The sequence below is a fragment of the Rhinolophus ferrumequinum genome, chromosome 20 (assembly GCF_004115265.2).
Source record: "Rhinolophus ferrumequinum isolate MPI-CBG mRhiFer1 chromosome 20, mRhiFer1_v1.p, whole genome shotgun sequence".
In the NCBI taxonomy this organism is placed as follows: domain Eukaryota; kingdom Metazoa; phylum Chordata; class Mammalia; order Chiroptera; family Rhinolophidae; genus Rhinolophus; species Rhinolophus ferrumequinum.
Window position 1 is genome coordinate 29,221,403 of NC_046303.1, and position 6,525 is coordinate 29,227,927.

The following is a 6,525-nucleotide window of genomic DNA, read 5'->3' on the forward strand; positions in this document are numbered from 1 at the left end:
CCTAATACATGTCAGTGGTACATCTCTGACTGAAGACCTAAACTATTCTCTATTTACATAAAAATAATTCCCTATATTAATGCCTGCAAATTATATTTATTAAATACATGTCATATGGCCTAAGAGTTTTTCTTTCTGGTAATTTTAATATAATTATCTGGGAAATCAGATTGCCATTTAATAGACTATAAAGGCTGCTTATTTATCAGCAGCTACTTTGACATGATTGGATGCAAGTAAGCCTTACCCTGATTATTAAATATAATTGGGTCCAAAAAATGAACACTTCCAAACTCATTTTTTGAGGTTAGCATTACCCTGATACCAAAACCAGACAAGGACATCACAAGAAAAGAAAATTACAGGCCAATATCCCTAATGAACACAGATGCAAAAATCCTCAACAAAATATTAGCAAACCAAATTCAGAAATACATTAAGAGATCATATATCACAATCAAGTGATAAAAGGATCATATGTCAACAGCAAGTGGGATTTATTTCTGGGATGCAAGGTTGGTTCCCAAATCAATCAATGTGATACACCACATAAGCAAAATGAAGGATAAAAATCATATGATCATATCAATAGATGCAGAAAAAACATTTGATAAAATCCAGCATCCAGCATTTATGATAAAAATCCAGCATTTATGATAAAAACTCTCAGCAAAGTGGGGATATAGAGAACATACCTCAACATATTAAAGGCCATATATGACAAACTCACAGCTAACATCATACTCTCAACAGTGAAAATCTAAAAGTACTTTCCTTAAGATCAGGAACGAGACAAGGATGCCCACTTTCACCACTTTTATTCAACACAGTACTGGAAGTCCTAGCCACAGCAATCAGACAAGAAAAAGAAAATAAAAGTCATCCAAATTGGAAAGAAAAAAGTAAAACTGTCATTATTTGTAGATGACATGATACTATACAGAGGGTGCCAAAAAGTATTTATACACATTTTAAGAAAGGAAAAAACTGTATTAAAATTACACTGATGGTAACCACTTTGAGCACCTCTTGTAATTTCAGAAATCAAACCTACTTGTATTCATCTTTTGTTATCGGTATATATTGAATATTATAATTTTAATACAGTTTTTTCCTTTCTTAAAATGTGTACACATTTTTTGGCACACTCTGTATATAGGGAACTCCAAATATTCCACTGATAAATAAATTCAGTAAAGTAGCAGGATACAAAATTAATATTCAGAAATTGGTTGTGTTTCTATACACCATTAACAAATAATCAGAAAGAGAATTTAAGAATACAATCCCATTTACAATTATGTCAAAAAAAAAAAAAAACCTAGGAATAAATTTAACCAAAGAGGTAAAAGACTTGTACTTGGAAAATTATAAGACGTTAAAGAAAGAAATTGAAGAAGATACAAATAAATAGAATCATATACTGTGTTCATGGATAGGAAGAATAACATCGTTAAAATGTCCATACTACACAAAGCAATCTATAGATTCAGTGCAATATCTATCAAAATACCAATGGCATTTTTCACAGAACTAGAACAAATAATCACAAAATTTCCCTATTAGACACAGCAATCATGAGAAAAAGAAGAACAAAGTTGGAGGTATCACAATACTTGATATCAAAGAAGAATACAAGGTTATAGTAATCAAAACAGCATGGTACTGGCATAAAAATAGACACATTGATCTATGGAACAGAATAGAGAGCTCAGAAATAAACCCATGACTATATGGTCAATTAATCTATGACAAAGGAGACAAGAATATATAATGGAGTAAATACAGTCTATTCAATAAATGGTGTTGGGAAAACTGGACAGAGACATGCAAAAGATGAAACTAGCTCACCTTCTTACACCATATACAAGAATGAACTCAAAATGAAGACCTAATCTATTCTCTATTTACGTAGAAATAATTCCCTATATTAACCAATGGAATTACATCAACCCAAAAAGTTTTTGCACAGCAAAGGAAATCATCAACAAAATGGAAAGACAACCTACTGAATGGGAGAAGATATTTGCCAATGATATATCTGCTAAGGGGTTAAGTCCAAAACGTATAAAGAACTCACACAACTTAATACCAAAAAACCCCTAACAATCCAATTTAAAAAATGGGCAGAGGACTTGAATAGACATTTCTCCAAAGAGGACATACAGATGGCCAATAGACATATGAAAAGATGTTCAGTGTCACTAATTGTTAGAGAAATGCAAATTAAAACCACAATGAGATATCACCTCACACCTGTCAGAGTGGCCATCATTGATAAATCAACAACAACAAGTGTTGGTGAGGATTCAGAGAAAAGGGTACCTTCCTGCACTCTTGGTGGGATTGCAAATTGGTGCACCCACTATGGAAAACAGTATGGAGGTTCCTCAAAAAATTAAAAATAGAACTACCTTATAACCCAGCAATTCCATTTCTGGGTATTTAATCCAAAGAAATCCAAAACACTAATTTGAAAAGATACATGTACCCCTATGTTCACTGCAGTGCTATTTACAGTAGCCAAGATAAGGAAACAACATAAGTACCCATCAGTAGGTAATTGGATAAGGAAGTGATACATATATACAATGGAATATTACTCAGCCATAAAAAATAATGAAATCTTATCATTTACAATAACATGGATAAACCTGGAAGGTATTAATGCTAAGTGAAATAAGTCAGACAGAGAAGGACAAATACCATATGATCTGACTTATATATGGAATCTAAAATAAGTGAACAAACAAAACAGAACAGACTCACAGATGCAGGGAACAAGCTGATGGTTGCCAGAGGGAAGGAGTATTGGGGGGCTGGATGAAAAAGGTGAAGGGGTTAAGAAATACAAATTGATACTTACAAAATAGTCACGGGTATGTAAAGTAAATCATAGGGAATATAGTCAATAATATGGTAATAAGTATGTATAGTGTCAGATGGGTACTGGACTAGTCAGGGGGATCACTTTGTAAATTATATAAATGTCTAACCACTATGCTGTACACCTGAAATTAAGGTAAAATAATACTGAATGTCAACTGTAACTAAAAATTTTTAAAAGGGGAGACAAGGTGAAGGGGAATAAGAGGTCCAAATTTCCAGGTATAAAACAATTAAGTCATGGGGATGTAACGTACAGCATGGGGATTATAGTCAATAATATTGTGATAGCATAGTACTGTGTCAGATGGTTGCTGGATCTATTATGGTGGTTACTTCTTTAGGTATATAAATGTTGAATAACTATGGTGTACACCTGAAACTAATATAATATTGTAAGTTAGCTATATTTTAATAAAAATCTTTTAAAAAATAAAAAGAACTGGATAAGATTAGTCATTCTAATAAATGCATTAACTCCATTAGTTTTTCTTGTGGTTGAAATGAACATTGGTGTTCACAGCACCTCTTTGAAATTTTAGGTTTCTGAAAATCATTCCTTTTAACCTGAATTTTTCTTTCCTTCACAATTATTTTACAAAGTAGAGGATGGGGAATGGAGATTATATAAACAATTAAATAAAATGTAGTCACTTTTAACCATGCCCACATATATACACAGGGAGAAGAGGGTTAAAGGCGATAATTATTTATGCATCCTTCCTCTGGGTTTGGAGTTGATTGAGAAATATATACAGCAGACAGAGACATGGAGATAAAAAAAAAATTGGCATTATTACCAATAAAGCTAACTGTGACCTGGACCTGGAACCCCAAACAGGCTTCCTGGTACTTGCACCCATGTCTATACTTTGGGCTTTCCCAGCAAACAGTCTTCCAGCTGCAAAGGGCATCACTCCCTACCTCCTATCCCTGAATCCCAAATAGTAGGTATGGAGACGATGAAGTCACACATGCATAGGACTCTTAACACATTAAATCTACCTGTTCAGAAAAAATGGACCAATGGATATTAGACTGCCATCCCCATCATTCAGGAGAAATCTAACTCCTTCTCCTGTGGGGAGGAGTGAATAAGAGAAGGAAGAGATACCAAAAGTTATACATTAACTGAAGTATCACCTTAATATGTATGAAAGTACGGGCTTCATACTTGTTAAAGAAAATGGACATGTCAATCAACATCCCTGTTGGAACTGTGGTCATTCATCAGTTGGAAGCAGAGGTTTGCTAAGGGTAGAATTTGGTGAAAAGCAATGAAAGCATTCCATGAGAATCAATTTTCTATGTGGAATTTACAATAGAAAATATTATATATTTTGTTTATTTGTAAATTGTGTACTCCACACCCTTTATGTTAGTGACATTTATAATAAACATATATGTATGTATATATGTATATGTATATGCATGCATATATACCGGGAGTGTCAAAAAATAAATACACATTTTAAGAGACGTTATCTATGCTCAAGCAGTAGTGCGCCACAATCAGAAGTGTCTGAATGCTGATGGTAACCATTTTGAGCAACTCTTGTAATTGCAGAAGTCAAAAGTGACTTGTATTCATCTTTTGCTATTGGTATATATTGAGTATCACAATTAATACAGTTTTTTCCTTTCTTAAAATGTATATACATTCTCTCTCTCTCTCTCTCTCTCTCTCTCTCTCTCTCTCTCTCTCTCTCCATATATATATATATACACACTTTCTGTTTTCAGAGAGCCAATTGTTAAATACTTTTCAGCAAACCACTGGGTATCATCTTTTTCCTTCGTTTCCCTCTCAATGAGCTAGGTACTAAGCTCGTTGATTTTGCTTCCTAAATATTTCTCGGAATTGTTTTCTTCTTTCCATTCCCACTGCTGGGACTTGAGAGCCTTCTGACTCATTGGCATTTTAGTAAGGTTCCCAATAGATGCCTCAGTCTCCAAACTCGCTTCCCTACAGTTAATTCTTCACACAGTCACCAGAGTGATTTTCCTAAAATGAAAATGTGATAATGTCACTCCTCTGCTTAAAATCGTTTAGTGGCTCCTCATTGCTTTTGAGATAAATTCTAAACCCTTTAACATGACATAAAAGAAACCCCTACTTATCCTCTGCTGCCTTTACTTCCAACCTTCTGTGTCATAGTCTGGGCTGGGTACCCTCTTTGCAGGTCTCTTTTATAGATATTATCACACTGTATTGCCATTGCCTTTTTTGCCTAATATTTTGTTATGAAAAATTTCAAACATATGGAAAAGTTGATAGAATGACACAGCAAACCCACTACCCACCACCTAGATTTTACAATTAACATTTATTTGATACGTATTTAACATATTTGTTTTATCATATACCTGTCCATATGCCCATCCTTCTATCCATTTTTATATATTTATTTTTTATATGATGCATTGCATTGCAAGGTAAGTTGCAGACACCAGTACAATTTGCTTCCAAATACATCCTCATGGTATTAGTAACTAGAGTTTCATATTTGATTACTTAAAAATTTTTTTTGGTAAAATTTGCCATTGTTTTTTACTTTCCTATCTCCTCCACTGGGCTGAAGTGCCTGGGTCTTATTTGTTTTCTGTCCAATGTCTTTATGTATTTAGTAGGACATAAGTTAAATTTGTTAAATGAATGCATTCCAGATTTCATCAGATGTTACTTAGTTTTTTGATTCATATATAAAAGTAATTTTGTCACCCCTTTGATTCATCCCATTATTCCCCTACCCTGAAAATTTGCAGAAAGTAATTTGCATTCTACCTGTTCAGCACCATAGGCAATTAAAGATTTTAATCTGTTGACTGTAAACAAATAATTCTCACACTGTGTCTTTCTACAAAGCCCCACAAGGTGGTGCCCAAATATCTTTTTACAAGCAATAGTCCCTCAATAACCACCTTCAGTCTTCACTAATTTGTGTTAACTTCTGGCGTTTCTGAATTTGGTCAATTAGCATAACATAAAATATACACTTAAATGTTGTTTACATTAAATAAAATTATAATGTGTAACTTCAGCATCCATAGTTCTGGATATAATGAATAATAATTATAATAGGTAGCTTATATTTGTGTAGAGTTTTATATTGTTAAGTTTTTTTCATATCCCCAAATAGTAAAAATATTAATTCACCTCAAATATTTTTCACTGTAAATTTTTTCCATGAGTAATTTATCCTTAGCACAGAATTTTAAAGGATAGAAGAAAAAACAAACGATTATATAGGAGAAACTATATAATTTAGATGTAACTCGAAAACCAAATGACTCTATTACGTTAATTAGGGACAATGTTGAGTAAATCAGAGTTGTGACTCGTTGACATAATGAGAGAAATACATTATTTAATGTTCTTAAAACACTTTTGTTCCAGAAATTTAATCGAGGTATTTTAAAAAAAACTTTCTTTATTGGATAGTCTTATTAAATCCCAAATGGACCAGAAAACTCAAATGGGTATTGGGGTTCTAAAACTTGTTCATTATGATAGCTACCTATATTATTGGCTGTGTTTTGATCAGGTACTAATAACATGCACCACAGGTCACTGAAATCAGTGTAAAGATACACAGCTACTCAGGCCAACTTTTCCAAACCTGGAGGAGAAAGGTCTTC